This window comes from Delphinus delphis, chromosome 1 (genome assembly GCF_949987515.2).
Source record: "Delphinus delphis chromosome 1, mDelDel1.2, whole genome shotgun sequence".
NCBI lineage: Eukaryota > Metazoa > Chordata > Mammalia > Artiodactyla > Delphinidae > Delphinus > Delphinus delphis.
This window is the reverse complement of record NC_082683.1, coordinates 83,575,774-83,594,127: the sequence shown is the minus strand read 5'-3', so window position 1 is coordinate 83,594,127 and position 18,354 is coordinate 83,575,774. Positions and strand designations below refer to the sequence as shown.

General features: G+C 38.6%; 1 long non-coding RNA gene across 1 annotated transcript in view; it reads right to left on the bottom strand.

Moving 5' to 3' along the window:
* The window catches only part of LOC132421399 (uncharacterized), a 109,884-nt gene extending 91,826 nt beyond the window's left edge, over positions 1–18,058 (bottom strand). The window contains exon 1 of the long non-coding RNA XR_009518659.1: positions 17,946–18,058. This is a non-coding gene — a long non-coding RNA (uncharacterized lncRNA). The remainder of the gene's footprint in view (positions 1–17,945) is intronic.
* Between the last annotated feature and the right edge of the window lie 296 nt (positions 18,059–18,354).

Here is an 18,354-nt window from a genome sequence, read left to right as displayed (position 1 = left end):
GGTCCAGTGGTAAAGAATCCGCCTTCCAATGCAGGGGACGCTGGTTCAATCCCTTGTCAGGGAACTAAGATCCCACCAAGCCGTGGGGCAACTAAGCCCGGGCACCACAACTACTGAGTTCCCATGCCTGAGTGAGTAGAGCCCCCATGCAACAAACTACAGAGCCCACACTCCCTGGAGCCTGCGCACCACAACTAGAGAGAGAAAAAACCCTCATGCCAGAACTAGAGAGAAGCCCCCATGCCACAACGAAGAAAAAAAAGAAAGGAAAAAGAAATTTAGATATTCTTTCATCTGTGATTAGCAAATGAATTGCCCCAATTCTTCTTTTTTTAATCAATCAAAAGCCTTGGGAGGGAGGGGAGGAGGAACAAAACAAAAAATTTAGTAAAATACCATCTGTATGTCCTAATGAAGTCGATATCCCTCAGCTAAATAAATAAACCAAACATTGAAAATAAGCAGTATCTACACATTTAGTATTCACCTACAGGCATGAGCTGAAATTACATGGGAACTAAAATCTAGCACTACTCACTGTTAATAGAGGGCACAGCTTTTGCCAAATTCATTCCTAACGATATTTCACTGAAAATAACAAAATTGCAGCAAAACCCCACACTAACAGGCCCCGCAATAAAGATACAATGTAATTGACTCCTTCCCTCCACCCAACCCTGTTCGCAGATCTGGCCGCCTACAGTTCTTCTATGAGGGAGGGAAGGAATGGAGTGGAATGAGAAGGGGAACGTGGTTAACTGGAAGTAGCAGGCAGCCTCTTCCTGGGAGGTAGGGAGGAGGAGAGTGGTTCCCTGGATCCCCAGGGTTCTCCTGGCTCAGTCTCCCCAGATGAGGCCAATGAAATGGGCACAAATTAACCAGGGGATTTCCTGGAATTGCTGCTGCTGTCAGAGAACTCATAGCCTTTCATAGAATGCTGGATCACTGCCAGTGATACAGCTTAAGTCAGAGAGGACGACCATCACTAGGTGGCATCACGCTGCAAGTGGGATGCAGACAGATTTGATCCCTCAGCTAAATCCCACACTCTGTGGCAGCTAGCTGAACAAGCCCTCCACCCTCGCTTTATTAAGCTCATGATATCTTGAACCTTCACTCTATAGAACTGAATATTTTGGACCCCACTTATCAGGTTTGGGCAGGGTTTTACTTGGTGCAATATCTTCTAGGTCATCGTTTTTATCCAAAAACAAATTTATGAAAAGGTCAGCTATAGCTTGTAGGAATGATGAACAACTCAAACAGAAACTGAAATCTGCAATATTTTATGGAGATTTGGAGGCAAGAAACAATATTGAATGAGAAGTGTACAAATATGAAAGTTTCATTTTATTCAGGTTTTTAAACCGTATCTAGGCACTTCAAAAGTCTGCCATTATAAGCTCTAAAACATTCAAAAGCAACCATTATCTAAAAACACAGCTTAAGAAAAGAAAACATTAGTGGGAGGGAGGGAGACGCAAGAGGGAAGAGATATGGGAACATATGTATATGTATGACTGATTCACTTTGTTATAAAGCAGAAACGAACACACCATTGTAAAGAAATTATACCCCAATAAAGATGTTAAAAAAAAAAGAAAAGAAAACATTAAAATCATGGGGCAAATTTTAATTCTATAAAACCAAGATCCCAGATATCCTAAAGAGATTGTGCCCAGGGGATACATACACACACACACACACACACACACACACACACACACCCTCAAGCCAGATTTCATGTGATCATGAAGTGTAGTTTCCTAATCTTTGAAAGTTCAAGGTGTGTATTTTACCTTAGTGGTAGAACTAGTTAATTCAATAACTATTTAGGTAGCACCAACCAAACCATTTAAACACTGTAACCAGAAATTTTTATATAAAGATTTTAAAAATTGAATGAAAACAAAAGATCATCACCCATGTCGATCCTACTTTGCCTACTGACTGCACTGCAGTTTATCTACAGATTTGCTTCTCCTTCTCACCCCGTTCCCCCAACACACACAACAGCAATGCAGCTTAGTGCTATAGGCAAAGCAACAAAGTAACAGCCCAGAGCAGGTAGGAAATGTGATTAGAGTTATTTATAAAGTATTACCCCTGGCTTATCTTTTAAGAAACCTCTTTTCATAGAGCACAGACTTGTGGTTGCCAAGGAGGAAGGAGGGAGGGAGAGGAGGGATGGATTGTGAGTTTGGGATTAGTAGATGCAAACTATTATATGTAGAATGGATAAACAACAAGGTCCTACTGTATAGCATGGGGAACTATATTCAATATCCTATGATAAGCCATGATGGAAAAGAATATGAAAAAGTATATATATATATATATATTATATATATATATAACTGAATCACTTTGCTGTATGACAGAAATTAACACAACATTGGAAATCAACTATACTTCAATTTAAAAAAACCTCTCCTGTTATCAAACAATGAGGCATGAGAGGTATAAAGAAGGGTTCTGCTAGCGTACCATGAAGGATTCTGTTAATGTACTGATGAGAACTTTGACATAGCTAACGAAGACTTCAACATTTGAAGGAATAGAAACATTTCTTATTAGTGCTTAAGATGAGCATTTCTGGTGACTGAAAAACTTGAACCTCCTCACTAGCTTCCGTGGCTCTTGTGACTACATCACTCAGTCAAGAGCACTGCAAGAACTATGTGGCCACCCTTTTTGCACCATCTGGTACACTGCAGTTCTGAGAAAGGGGAGTTAATTGGCTATATCTGAGCAGTCACAAGATTTATAGGTTTGATTATCCAAAAGAGATGCTTTTACCCTGATATATATGGCGTTTTCATTGTGGTATTAATAATAATAAAAGCATGCCAAATGAATGAAAAAGCATCATTATAAAAGAGATTTGTTTGTGCAGTGAAACCGTATGGGTGGCTCGTGGTTCCCACAATGAAGATGTAACTATTTTCATATACAAGTTATTAGCTCAAGTTGTTCTTTATTATACAATAACTCTACTCCTATAGCAACAGAGTCGTAGAAGAAAAATAATTATGCCTGGGTGCGACGTGCCAGATGTTTTTAAAGTAGAGGTGGCAGTTTAATTCTAAGCCAGTTTAAATGGTTAGATAAAAGCAGTCGCAGAAAAAAAAAAAAAAAATTTCTTCTAGACCAGCACTATCCAAAAGGAATACATGCAAGCACATATCTAATTTTAAATTTTCTGGTAGCCACATTTTTCAAAAGTAAAAAGAAACAAGGGAGCTTGATTTTAATAGTACGTCTTAACCCAATGTATCTAAAATATTGTTTCAATGCGAAATTAGTATAAGAATTTATTAATGAAATATTTTACATTCTTTTTTTCCTATTAAGTTTTCTAAATCTGATGTGTATTTTATACTTACAGCACATCTCAGTTCAGACTAGCTGAATTTCAAGTGCTCCATAGCCACATAGAGCTAGTCGCTACCATAATGAACAGCACAGTTCTAGATTTTTCCCTTACTTACATTTAGAACTATAGTTAATCCCTTCCATGCATTTTATAAAAATATTCAGAGAAGATGACTCTGGCAAGGCTCTCCACAATTCGTTAATCACTCAGAAATATCTGCACGTGTCCTCTTCACAGCGGGCAGCTGAGTACTTTCATTCAATCAAGACGATCACAGTTCTAAGTTCAACCCAGAAAACATATTTTAAAAAAACTTTAAAAATCCTGGAGTCCAGTAACTATGCCCTTGGTTACTTTGTCTATCTATAGGAAGGAGGAAAACCCAGAGATCTGAGGAGGCAAAGCTCTACGTGGCGTGTTCCACATCCTTACCTAGCTGTGGGAGGGAGAAGCATGTTGCATGCAGTTGTAGTGAAAATTAAAAGGAATAATGTGTGAAACGCATCAGGTCCCTCAAATGTTGGCCTAGTCGGGAATTACCAAAGGAAGAGAAGGCTCTGTCCCTGCCCTCAACCTCTAGATGTAACTGGATCCAGGGTAATAGGACAGAAACCATGACACTGGAAGAACCCAAACAAAGCCCAAGGAAGCGGAAGGCTGGGTTAAGCCACAGAATGTTTCTAGGTGTGGATACATGTGGTGTTGTCTGCCACTAACCCCTAACTCCTAATCTGCCCATGGAACGCTTACTTGTGGATGAAATTAAGTGGGTTTTTGTTCATGTGTTTGTTTTCAAGTAAGCATCAGCCTTGATGCTTTTATGATGCCATAAAAGAGCAACTTGCAGCCTGAGATGGAAAGGAGAAGAGGTCTGGAAGAGGGAAGAATTGTCCCACTTTTTTTTGACTAGGAGATGGTACTAAGTTCACCAAATGCATGGGTGTGTTTTTTCTTTGTGCTTTACCTGAAAGTCATCTCTTACTCCCTGTCTACTACCTGTTGCCAGCATACAGAACTCAGGCCTGGGGAAATGGCCCAGCTTTGCATGCCCTGAAGACCTCTCTGCTGGTGAGGCAATGCAGAATAAAGGGAATTGATAAATTCTGCATGTTTGCCAAATGTGAATGGTGCAAATTCAGCTGAGTTAATAATAAAAGGCTATGAGAGAGATGAGTCAGATAGGGTTGGAAAGAAGAATTGGGATAAGGCTCATGCCCTGTTCTGTCATAACAGTATTTCTCCCAGCTACCTGTGCTCTGGAGTTAGCTCACAACCAAGGCCTTTTATGCTCTCCCCATGAGACAGAGCTCATGGAAGAAATAATTCAACCAATTCCAACTAGAAACACAGCAAGTGGGGTGCTATCAGTGTCTTCGTCAGTTCAGACTGCTATAACAAAAGTATCATAGACTGGGTGGCTCAAAGAACAGACATTTATTTCTCACTGTCTGGAAGCAAGAAATCCTAGATCAAGTCACCAGTAGATTCAGTGTCTGGTGAGAGCCTGCTTCTTCATTGCAGCCAACTTCTCACTGTGTCCTCATGGCAGAAAGAGGGCTAGAAAGTTCTCTTGGTTCTCTTTTATAAGGGCACTAATCCCATTTATGGAGACTCCACCCATGACCTAATTACCTCCCAAAGGCTCCATCTCCTAAAACCATCACATTGGGGGTTTGGATTTCAACATATGAATTTTGGGAGGACACAAACGTTCAGTCCGTAATAATCAGTAATCCCCAAGGATATAAGCTCCCTGAAGACAAAGCTTTTGTTTGTCTTGATAACCAGTGCCTAGGCTTAAAAGACTCTTTAAAGGTGCTTAATAGCAAGTGCTTAAATATTAATTGAATAAAGGAAGAAAGGGACACCAACAACTGTGGGTTTGGAGTATCAAGGCTGGCTAACATTTTAATGTCCCCAGAGGCAAGACAAAGGACCAATCAAAACCTACCAAGGCCAAAGCCAAGGCCAAGCATAAGAGCAGATGGGAGAGAGGTCCATGTAGGCACTACAGAAAGAAATGCAGACTAGAAGAAATTTGGGAGCTATCAATCCCAGCTTTTAAATACAAGTAAATTCATCTCATTTGTGGATCAATTTTTTTCCACTTTTCCTCTATTGATTTATCACTTTTGTTAAGAATCTACCCTGAACTCTAATCACTTTACTTTCAGGAGGCTAATCTTAAATTCAGCCCAGAGGTCATTTTTAGTTACTCTTAATCATACTATCTTCCAACAAGCTAAATAAGTTCTCTCCATCTTTGATGTTTATAGTGTTCAAGTATTTGTAGACCATTATGACATCTCCCACTAGTTGCTGCTGAGTGAGGCTTTAAGGATTAGAAACATTTAGATCCTTTAAACTCGGAAAATGCCTCAAATCAATGCTCCCATTACTCTAACCATTTCTGACGCTCTTCTTGAGAGTGTCTTCAGGGTCACTGTAATCTCTACACCACTAAGTCTGCAGCTCAATTTGATGTTCCAAAGTCATATAATGACATATTTTTCTTGGATCATCTGCATCAAAATACCCCAAGAGTAATTATTTAAAATCAGATTCTTCGATCATACAACCAAACCTAATGAATCAGAATTTCTGGGTGGTGGGTCCAGAAATTCAAAATGTTAACAAGACACAGATTTTTTTGGACACACTGAACCTTGAGAGTCATCTACAAAAAGTCATTACTGAGAAATTCTTAACATAAAATATGAATACCTTTCCTATATAGGTGCCTAGTATTTGTGACCATCCCACAAGTTAAGGCAATAGGGAGAAAGCAGAAAGGATCTCAGACATTCAAGACAGGAGACAAGCAGCTTTGGCTATATTACTTGTAGTATTTTTCTCCATTACATTACAACTTTCAGCTACTCTTTTGTTTATTTCAAGTTTGTGGAATTGGATTAATCATATTCGGGCTTTTTATGACATACTTTCATCATTGGTTCCTGTGGCTCTCATTTATTTGTTTGTTTGCTTGCTTGCTTATTTAAAATATAATGAACACCAGTGATCCCACAGCCTAACATAGAAATCAGAACATTTACAATAACTTGCATCCTCCTGTGTGATCTTTTATCTCTTGTCTCTGTGTCCCAGTTCTCCTTACTATATAGTCTACAAGTGCAAATTCAGGGGCTGGCAGGGTTTATGCTGGGATATTTTATAAGGTTCTTCCTTCCTACTGAAAAAACTTTTTTGAAAAAAAAAAAGAAGCACATAAATTATTCAATTTGGATAGAACACAGAGGCTTTAAAGGGAGAGGAAGCCTGAAAAATAGTCTAAAGTCAGATTACCAAGAACTTATGCTATACTAATGAATTTGGACTGTCATTTTAATAGTGTGAAGTCACTGTGTATTTGATTGTTCTTCAGGAAGATTCACTAATCAGTAGTACATAGGCGTGGAAATGAAGAGAAACAATAAGCCGAACAATGGCTAATAAGCTGTGTTTTCAACAAATGAGCATTAAGTGTCTACTGTGTGCCAGGTGCAGCGCTAGGCTCCAGGGAAACAAAGATGGTTTCTGCCCTCAAAGATCTCACAGTCAATTGGAGAGACAAATAAATTCACCCAAGTGCCTTAAATGAAATGAGAGAAATCTATACAATGGAGGAGTGAGACCTGAAGGATGAAGATTCGATTCCATCAGAGAAATGAGGAATATCAGGAAAAGTTTTCACAGAGAAGGTCGTATTGGAGCTGAGTCTTGAAAGATGATTTTGAAAGAACTCTAAATAAAACAAAAACTTGAGTCTCAGATACAGGATTGGAAAAGGACTAGTGTCAGTGCCTTTTAATCCAAATTCTACCTAATGTTCACTTGGTTTCTAGAACTTCACTATTATACGTGTAAGCGTGTTGAAGCCAGGAGTCACATGATTCAGTCTCAACAGTGCACAGTCAATGAACCACTGTTCAGCAACCAGAGTATGTTCAAAATCACTCAACCTCTTTGGACTGCATGTGAAGAGGAAATATAATCCACAGTTACATGTTTTTTAAAACTTTAATTTCTTCTCCCATTTATTTTCCTCATACCTTGGAGCACTTTTCATGCCACTCTCCTAGAAACTCTCTAAAAATATCTCCTCCTCCACACCTAGTCTGAGCACTCTGGTTGTTCTACCCTTCCTTCACACTATCATTCTCATTTTGCATCACAAACCCCAAAATTCTGTCCTGGTAATAGCAGAACACTCCTCAGGCAGCAAGGAAGGTAAAGAAACTGCAGGCAAAGCCAAAACTCTTTTTTTGTAGATTAGGGGATGGGAAAGGCTGAGAATACTCTTAGATTATTTAAGGAAAGATAGTTATTAGGCCACAGACAGTTCATTATTATCTTAGTGTTAGGCATAACTACATATTTAAGGATATGATTATTGTTTCTTCTCCTAAGAACCTGAGTTTATCACTCACTACAAAGAAGGGCTGGATTGTAAAGTGACCCTTATTTTCTTAGCTTCCAAAGCCATTTTCTGCTCAACACCCATTTTAACTGGAATATCCTTTTATCCTTACAAGTCAAGCAACCAGACTCCCTTTCATCAAAGGCAACCTCAAAACCCGTTCTCTCCACATTCTAAGTGAATAACTGGCATGTACAGACGCTGAAATCTTACCTTTGCTCTTATTGTTTCCATTAATTTCAAGACATCAAACCTTCCTTTTCATGACATCTCCTCCATTGACTCAAATGTAAATTATCCTAATTTTGTTGTTGCAATTTTGAGAAATACCACCTTGATCTCTGGCAGTAAAAAAAAAAAAAAACCTTTTCTTCTTTCTTTTTTTAAAAGTCATTCCAAACTTAATACCATCTGTAGCTTAGCCCCTAATATATGAGATTGCCTGTTTTCAAAATACAAAGGTAGAATTATTAAATTTTCTTTTTTTTTTTATTGTTCCATTTCCTTGTCAACAGTTAACATCATCAGCTTTTTGGTATTTGTTTTATTTTTCTGCCATTCTAATGGGTATGAAGTAGTATCTCATCATTTTAATTTGCATTTCCCTGTTGACCAATGATGCGAAGCATCTTTTCATTTGTTCCTTTGTCAAACATCTTCGTTGGTGATTTGTTCATTTAAACTTTTGGTCTTTTTTAATTTTTGAATTTTATTTTATTTATTTTTTTATACAGCAGGTTCTTATTAGTCATCAATTTTATACACATCAGTGTATACATGTCAATCCCAATCACCCAATTCAGCACAATTCAACTTAAGTTTCAAGTATAAGTAGAACCAATTATCTTGAATGAATTATAATTTAATCATTGGCATCAGTCTCTCTCTTCTGAATAGGCTGAAGATGCTCACTTCATTTCTGCATGTGTTCTAGAGACAGACTTCAGTTCTATATGTGTTCTAGATGTGTACATCATTTCTGCATGCACTATAGATTCTTTTTTTTTTAAAGACATCTTTATTTTATTTTATTTTTTGGTCGTGTCATGCAGCATGTGGGATCTTCATTCACTGACCATGGATCAAACCCGTGTCCTCTGCATTGGGAGCATGGAGTGTTAACCAGTGGACCACCAGGGAAGTCTCATGTACTATAGATTCTTATTGTTAGAAATTACATATTTATATATTTTGTGCCCATTAACATAGATTTATAATTATTATGCATTTGTCTTTTAAATCACATGGGAAACCAAAAAAATAAGTTACAAACCAAAAATGCAATAATACTGGCTTTTATATTTACCTATGTCATTATCTTTACCAAAGTTCTTTATTTCTTTGCATGGCTTCAAATCACTGTCCTTTCATATCAGCTTGAAGGACTCCTTTTAGCATTTCTTATAGGGCAGGTCCACTAGCAATGAAATCTTTCAGCTTTTGTTTATTAGGGAATGTCTTAATTTCTTTTTTTCATTTTTGAAGTATAGTTTTGCCACATATAGAATTCTTGGTTGGCATAATTTTTGCTACCAACACTTTAAACATGTCACCCACTGCTTTCTGCCCTCCATACTTTCTTATGTGAAGACAACTGTTAAACTTATTAAGGATCAGGTGTATGTAATGAATTGCTTTTATGTTGCTCTCTCAGGATTGTCCCTTTGTGTTTAGTTTTTAATAGTTTAGTAATAGATGTCTCAGTGTGGATCTCTTTGGAGTTTATCCTACTTGAAGTTTGTTGAGCTTCTTGGATGCGGAGATTCGTGTCTTTCATCTAATTGAGGGAATTTTCAGCCATTATTTCTTCAAATGTTACTTCTTCCCCTTTCTCTCTCTCTTCTCCTTCTGTAATTCCCATAATGTGTATGTTGAAATACCTGATGAAGTCCCACAAATCCTTAGGATGTGTTCCTTTTTCTTCATTCTTTTTTCTCTTTCTGCTCCTCAGACTTTTTAATTTCAATTGTCCTATCCTCAAGTTTGCTGTTCTTTCTTCCACCTACTCAAATCTGCTGTTGAATCCCTCTAGTGAATTTTTCATTCAACTGTACTTTTCAGCTCCAGAGTTTCTATTTGGTTAATTTTTCTTTCTTTTTTTTTTTTTTGATGTCAATGTTTTATTGATATTCTTTATTTGTTCATACATTGTGCTCCCCATTTTTTTTTTTTTTTGGTTGCTGTTGCTGTTGTTGTTTTTTACTTCTTTATCCATAGTTTCATTTAGATCTTTGATTTAAAGTCTTTGTCTAATAAATCCAATGTCTGAACTCAGGCTCAAGGATGTTTTCTGTCAATTTGTTTCCTGTGAATAAATCATACTTTCCTGTGTCTTTGCATGTCTTGTAATTTTTGTTAAAATTTTCAGTGACATTTTGAACATTATAATGTGATAACTCTGGAAATCAGATTCTCTCCCTCTCCAGGGTTTGCTGTTATTGTTTATTGAGGGCTTCAGTCATCCATTGTTAAGCGATTTTTCTAAACTGTTTTGGCAAAGACTGTATTTTTTGTCATGTGTGATCCCTCAAGTCTCTGTTTTGTTCTCAGCAGAGAGTCAGTGATCTGACAGAGATTTCCTTAATGCTGAAATTTAGCAATTTCTTTTTCATTAAGTTCTCCCCCAGTTGTTGCAAGTTTTTTATTAGATTCTAGAGTTCTAGAAAACATGATTCTGTCAGCTTTTACCAACTTAATGGCTGCTTCAGTGGAGGGACCAATTCTTAGAGCTCCCTACTTCACTATTTCTGTGACATCACTCATGCACCTCACTTGTGTATATGCTCTAGATGCACACATCACTTCTGAATGTGCTCTAAACACATGCTTCTATGTGCCTACTTAGATTTGAATTTGTCTCCAATCATGGAATCTCACAAGGAGCTATAAGTAAGAAGATCGACTTTTCTTAGCTTGCTTATCACTCATTGTGTGGAAAAGAGCAATTCCTTTTATATCTACATATGTTTTTTCCTTTCCATTTGTTTCTCAGAATAGGCCTTAACAATTGCTCTTTGCCAATTTTCCTCTAGAACTATGGACTAAAATTTGTAAAGTAGGCCAAAAAGCAATATGATTCCTTTTTGTTCCAGTCTTTCAGTAATTCCCTATAAGGAATAATGATTTATTTAATGCTTGTAAACCCCTCTGAAGTATGAGGACATTACATATTACTGGGAAGAGGCAAGAGCCGTATGTTAAAAATTAATTGGAGGAAACCACTTGCAGATTGTAATAATGAAACATCCCAAGTTCCAAGGGCACTGGGGACTTCAAGTAAACAAGCCCTCATTAATTTGGCTAATTAGTCACTTGCTGTATTTGCTGGTTTATAAGCGGCACCCTCTTAAGCAGAAAATTGAGCTGTAAAGTGCTAAGAGCCATATAAGTGGTAAAGATGGCATCAGTATCCTACACCTAGGATTTCAAAGCACATCTCATACATTCAAAAATGCATTTAGGAGATTGCATATTTCAGACTTATCCACATAATCTGAATGGACAGAGGGAAGACAAGAAAACATGTCTATTCTAATAGATGGCAGAAAAGAGGAAAGGTTCGAAAGAAACTGATGGAAATCACTGTTAAATTTTTTTCCATAAAGGAGGCCAACAGGCTCTTTTAGACTAGACCTCACACACATGGGTAGTACCTTGTGACTGGTCAATATAGAGGAAAGTTTGATTCCTGTGACTGGCAAATGCACAACCCCATATACTCCAACTACTGGAAATCTTGTCTCATAATGAGAGGGAGGAAATTAGATATCTCACATAAACTGTGGCAAACTTAGTGAACTATTCTGCCACCCAAACAGAGCCTCAGTTTATTGAGTTGAATGCTTGTGTCTACCAGATGCAGTGTCTTGCTTTCTCTGACTAAGCTAAAAGATATTGGGAAAGTCTTACCTTCCATTTCCTGTTTATAACAACTTACAATAACACCTTCCCTTCCCTGGCTTCCTGATTAGCAGCTGGAGACTCTCTGGTTCCAATAACATTACATTTATAAGCCAGCTCCCAGGCTGAGTCAGACCTACATTTGGCTAATACAATCCATCATGTATTCAATCTTATTCATTTCAATCACTGAAAAATGTCCTTGATCTTGTCCTTAAACTCTAGTGATCTATTAATTCAAATTCAATTTTAAAAAGTACTAAAACACATACTATATACAAAAGCACTAACATAGAGAGTACAAAGATGAATACGATTTTTCCTGTCTTAAATGGCTTAAAATTTGCGTCTGCAATGACTGTCATCTGCAGGACAAAGAGCATGTTACTGGTAGTAGAATATAATGGCTAACTTCCTGTCATCTAGGAAACTGAAATAGCTTCCAAATTCCAGACTCACTTAGAAATCCATGATTCCAAATGCATTCATTTAACTGACTCTACTCATGTAGCACTTGCACTTTTCACCACTGAGTCTGTCCCAGAACGGCTCTCTACTTGCTTTCCAAACACAGTCCAGGTGGACCAGGGCGGCAGGGAAACTGTGGGAATAAACAGGGCTTATTTAGTTGGTGCAAAGAACAAACGTAAATATCCTTATTAGCAGGCAAAGAGCTAGAATATATTTTTGAGTGTTGCCAATGAGTGGAAGAAGCAAGCTGCTTTTATCATGCAGTGGTGCAAATTAGATATTTATGGGTTTCCTGTGGTGTTCAAGGTGTTGCTCCTTTCCAGTATTTTAGGAAGAAAAGCTTTGTGTTCTAAGAATAGCTTCATTGATGATTCTCCCTTGGGCACAAAGCTATTCTGATCTGGACTAGTAAATTTTATCTGAAGAGCCTGAAACTCTGAGGGAGTCTGAAGTGTACCCTTAGGCTTTGGGGGGTTTTAGTGTTTTTCTTTAACAGCTTTATAGAGAGGTGATTCACATATCATACATTTCAAGTGTACAATCCAGTGGTTTGGGGGTATATTTACAGATATGTACAACCATCTCCACAGTCAATTTTAGAATATTTTTATCACCTTGAAAAGAAACCCTGTACCCTTTAACTATCACTCCTGTATCTTCTTATTCCCCCAGCCTCTAAACCACCACTAATCCACTTTCTGTCTCTATAGATTTCCTTGTTCTAGAAATTTAATATGAATAGAATCCTATAACATGTGGTCCTTTGACTGCCTGATTTCATTTAGCATAACGTTTTTAAGGTTCATCCATGTCATAGCATGTATCAGTACCTCATTTTATGGCCAAATAAAATTCCATTGTATGAATATACCATATTTTGTTTATTCATTTGTCAGTTGATGGACATATGGGTTGTTTCTACCTTTTGGTATTATGAATACTACCACTATAAACATTCGGGTATAAGTTTTCGTGTGGACATATGTTTTAATTTCTCTTGGATATATACATAGGAATAGAATTGCTGCGACATACAGTAACTCTATGTTTAATCATTTGAGGAACTGCCAGACTGTTTTCTAAGGTGGCTGAATCACTTAACATTCCCATTTATAGTCCCAGAAGTGTACAAGGATTCTGATTTCTCCACATCCTTGTCAACACTTGCTATTATTTGACCTTTTATTCTAGTCATTCTACATACTGTATGTAGGGGTATCTCATGATTTTGATTGGCATTTCTCTGATGACTAACAATGCTAAGCATCTTTTCATTTGTTTTTTGGCTATTTGTATGTTTTCCTTGGAGAAATGTCTATTCAGATCCTTTGTCTATTTTTTAATTGGGTTATTTGCCTTTTTATTATTGAGTTGTAAGAGTTCTTTATATATTATGGTTATAAATCCCTTATTGGATATATGATTTGTCAACATTTTTTCCCATCCTGTGGGTTGTCTTTTCACTTTCTTGATGGTGTCCTAACATTTTTTGTGGTAATGAAGTTTTGGAGAACCTTTGTAGCAGGGTGTGGCTTTGCAGCATGACCCCAGCAGCATGGGTCAGCTTTTGACATTGCCTAACTCCTTCACCTCCTTCTCTGACATGACCACCTCTGAACCCTCCCACTCATCCCCATACCCCTTCTCTCTTTTGCCCATTCAGTTCGAGTCACACTCTCCTTCTTTCTATCATTTAGACACACCTTGGTCCTACATTTGAATCCTGACATTCAGATATCAATTCAAATGTCCTTTCCTCAAAGAGTTCCCCCAATACTGCCCATCTGTATCACCCCTATCTAGTCATTATCATATCCCCTATTTAATTTTCCTCATAACACACGTCTTGGTTGCTTATTTACTTGTGTAAATACTAAACTATTCCACCAGAATATAAGCTCTATTAGTGTAGGAACTTATCTGTTTTGTTCATTGCTGTATCCTAAGTTCCTAGAATAGTGTCTGCCATATAGCAGGTGCTCAATAAATATTTGTTGAATGGATGAATGAATGAATCCTCTGGCCTAGACATTGTGCTAGGGACTAGGGGCAAAAAAGTAAGTAAGACAAATCCCCAAACAGGGGCAGTGTTTCTATAGAAATAAGCCTTGTAGTCAGCGTGCTTGGGGGAGGTATATCAGGGGTCCCCAACCCGCAGGCCATGGACCGATACCAGTCCAAGGCCTGTTAGGAACCAGGTCACACAGCAGGAGGTGAGCGGCAGGCGAGCGAGCGAAACTTCATCTGCTGCTCCCCATCGCTCGCATTGCCACCTGATCCATCCCCCCAACCACCTGCCGTCCGCGGAAAAATTGTCTCCTGCGAAACTGGCCCCTGGTGCCAAAAAGGTTGGGGAGCACTGCCCTAGAGCATTCTTCTTGCAGCCTCTCTGATGATTCTCTCTGCCCATACTGCTCACCTCCTCTGCCATCTGCAGAGGAGTGAATATATTCACTCCTTGCTTCAGAGTGTGTATCAGAAGTTGACAGTCTTGCTTATGCACGATCAAACCACGTACAGTTGTGCAGAGCCTGCACTGCCAAGGAGCACCCAGTTTGGCAGCAGCAAGGCAGAGGGAGAAGAGTAGGGGCTGAAATCCAGCCTATCCTCTGCTAGCCATACCAGGAGGAGGAGGTGTCTTTTTGTAATCTGTCCACCCAGAGGCAGTGACATTTGGCAATTCATAGTATATAAGCTAGCAGCAGCTCTCTTTCAAAATACCAAGGGAAGATTCAGTCTTTGTCAATTAATTTCTACAGAAGACTGAGCCCCTCCAAAACCCTGGATAAAGGAACCAGCTCCAGGATGCTGGCTTTGCCTCTCTCTAACCTCAGTGTGTTTGGTCCAGGGCCCAGGGTCTCTGCGTGATGTGTGCTCTCTCCTCTTAATCAGTGTTCACCGTCCTGAAAGAGAAAGCATTTTTTAAAGCTTTTGGTGAAACACTCACTTCTTGATTAGGGTCTGAAATGAGAACTAGTCATTCTCCAGAATAACACTTCTTCTGTTTCAGGAGTCACTCACCCCTGTGGTAGAGACTCAGGTTGATGGCAGTTAACTTATGTAATGCTCAGTATCCTGTGGGTTACACGTGCATGACAGCTGAAATCCAGCATCTAGTGAGAAAGGCCACTTGATCTATGAATTCTGCCCCTATTTCCCTTCCTCAGAAATGTTTATGGTACATTGCACAATGTTGGGGTGAGGAGTAAAATAACTATATAATATTGGACTGAATACCAAAGAGGAATGAAACCACCTGCAATATTTTTCCAATATTTCTCTAAGACCTTAATGAAATTTTAAGTTTAAAGGAGCCCCACACAATTTAAATACATATGATAATCTATAAGAAAATTGTCATAGAAGCCCAAACCTCCATTATCATTAAAATAAATATGTTGTCATTATAAGAAGTGGGCTTCTTTTAAATGCATTAAAATGTAAAAATATTACTTCAAACTTAAGTCCAACACACCACAAAAGGAGAAGAAAGCTGTTGAAAGGATTAATAATGAGAAATGACAGGACTGTATCTCTCTTTTGTTTTCCCCTTTCTCCTTAAAAGCAAAGATACTATAACAAATAAAAGTTTAATAAGTAAAAAATACATTTTAAATGAAAAACCATGATTAACTTATTAAGAACCATTAAGTATATAATTACAAGGATTCTATTACATTAAGATACCAATTTCTTTAAAGCCAGAAATAATACCTCCTGAAACTTTAATTATTTAAATGAGAAGAGAAAGAGGCATGTTATCTTCCCTGACAAAGATTAAAATCAATTTAATTGCTTCTCTGCTGCCTTGACATGATTCTTGCTGTGAGTCAAGCAACCAAAAAGGGAAATTAATACCGCAGCTGTTAATCAAGTGATACCCGTGCACTGCATTTGATTACATCAGGGAGAGAACCATTGCTGCTTGGCTGACTTCTGTGTCCACAACCACTCTGTGTTGTTGTTGGGAGCTGGGTGAGCTAAGAGAGGTGCCGAGGCTGGACTTAATTTTTAGAGCCTGTGATAGCGCGAGGTGAGGTACTGCCTTGGCAAATTGCAGGTTGCTGCGTTTGAGCTTGAGTAAAGGCAGTTCTATCAAGACAGAGGTCTGTTCCAAATTAAATTCACCCTTTGGTGCCTGATTCTACTGTCCACAGTGTGAAGTACAAAGAAACACAAGGGCATCGTCAGGGCTGGAGAACAAGAAAGAATATGAGAATGTGGCTAAGATGGATGCTTTTTTGCCCATAGAGCAGAACAATATATTTTTCAAGGTAGGCAGTAGCAGTTTCTAGAGGTCAAACACCAACTTTCTCACCCGAATTAGAATGTGCATTTGAAAGCAAGGTACAGTGGCAAGCGAGGCGCACCTCAAGGCCCCGTATCTTCTGATTTAAAAGCAGGGCTTTTGCTAAACACCAGCACTGGGTGAACATCCAGTGGCATCCACACTTGGCAAACTAATGTATCTGATTGTAAGAAAATGGTATTGTGAAATATTGATGAGTCTGGAAATACAGACAAGGACCCAGCCTCATCATGTCTTATCAGCCCTTGTTAACTTTACAGATGACGAGAGACACCGGAGTAACTGAGGTTGTCAAAACTAATGGATCTCAGGCACTTTGCACCCACAGAGTTCAGATTTATCAAGGGCCCTTTTTTCAGGAACTTTAACCGCCCCCCCCCCCCCCCGCCTGTTTGCCTTCTCTTGTCAGAGACAGAGGAGAATAATATAACAAGTCTCAAGCATATACATTCCAGACGAAAAAATTCTTCTGAGAGCCTTATCTTTTCCCTAGATAGGAGAAAACCTCCAGGTAAGAACTGAGAAATTCAGTTCATAAGAAAAGTTTTGTAGTTGGGCTTTTTAACATTCCTACCAGTGATGTGAAAGGATCATGGGGGAAAGCTCCCAGCCAGACCAGTTGGAGGAAAAGCTTATATTTAGCAGGATACACAGAAAGGCAAAAAACAGAAACAAAAAAATTCATACTGCCCTCAAAAGATAACTCAACATATTTTTTTACATTTCAAAAAAATAATCACTGGCTTAAGTCAGCCCATGGGATAAGTCAAGATGCCCATCAGCGCTTATTTTATCTGAGCCCAGTTCACCTGTCCTCAGGATCTACAGATGACTTTGTCTGGCTCTTTTTCATCAAATACAACTCATCCTACTATATTGGATCACCTTGCTGTTAGCCTGGCACTGTCCCTCCCCATTTCAATTTGACCAAATTGAAACAGATGCCCAGAGGCCATGGAGATCAAGACTGGTATAACAAAATTTGGAGCCAGTTTCCAAGCTTAAATCAATATTTAACGGTAAGCCTGCTTTTATTTATTTATTTTTTGGCAGGCTTTTACTGGCAAATATCACTTTAAACTGAAAGCCAGGAGGCTTACTTATAAAGGATGCTGTTCAGGCTATATTTTGAAAAACAATAACTCATTTGACAAGACAACCTGGTGGTTTAAGGCGTTGTACTCCCCCAGAATCAGGCAAAAAGGAGAGTGCTATTGTTTTCTATATCCTTCAAGGATGTATTTAATTACCTCATCTTGAAGCATGCAGAGACAATACAGATAAAGGAGAGGGAGAGGGAGATGGGGTGTGAGAGCCATTCAGTGTCTCAGTCTAACCAAGCAGAAGCCCCAGGCCCACCCACAGACGTCAGAGGCACAACAGTCCAAGCCAGTGCAGGAGTGGGAGCCGTGGAAAGAGTGCAGTGGAAAACATGTACCAAGGCGGGGAAGATCACCCACAGAACTTACACAAAGGGACCTCTGGTTAGCATGAGGACTAGTACGGGCGCTCTTCGATGGCAGCCTCATTGCTCTCCAACATGTATGGCAAAGCTCTTGATGAGTCCACAAAAACGACAGCTAGTGAAGAAGTAACGTTAGGTCAGAAACGTAAGCCCACTGGGCTTGCTGAGCCTAGCAAGCCTGGACCAGAAATTTTATTTTACTTCTTTAGTGTAATTTTTAGAATGCATTGGAGATGCCGAAATTCTCTTTTCACCTTACCTACTTTGAACAGCGATAAAACAAAATACAAACAGATGATCCACATACGTTATTATGGAAGGTTTTTAAAAATCAATGCACATACAAGGTATACAAACTGAATCCACACCCAACTTAGCAAGCACCATTCCGCAGCTAATAATTATTTACTAAT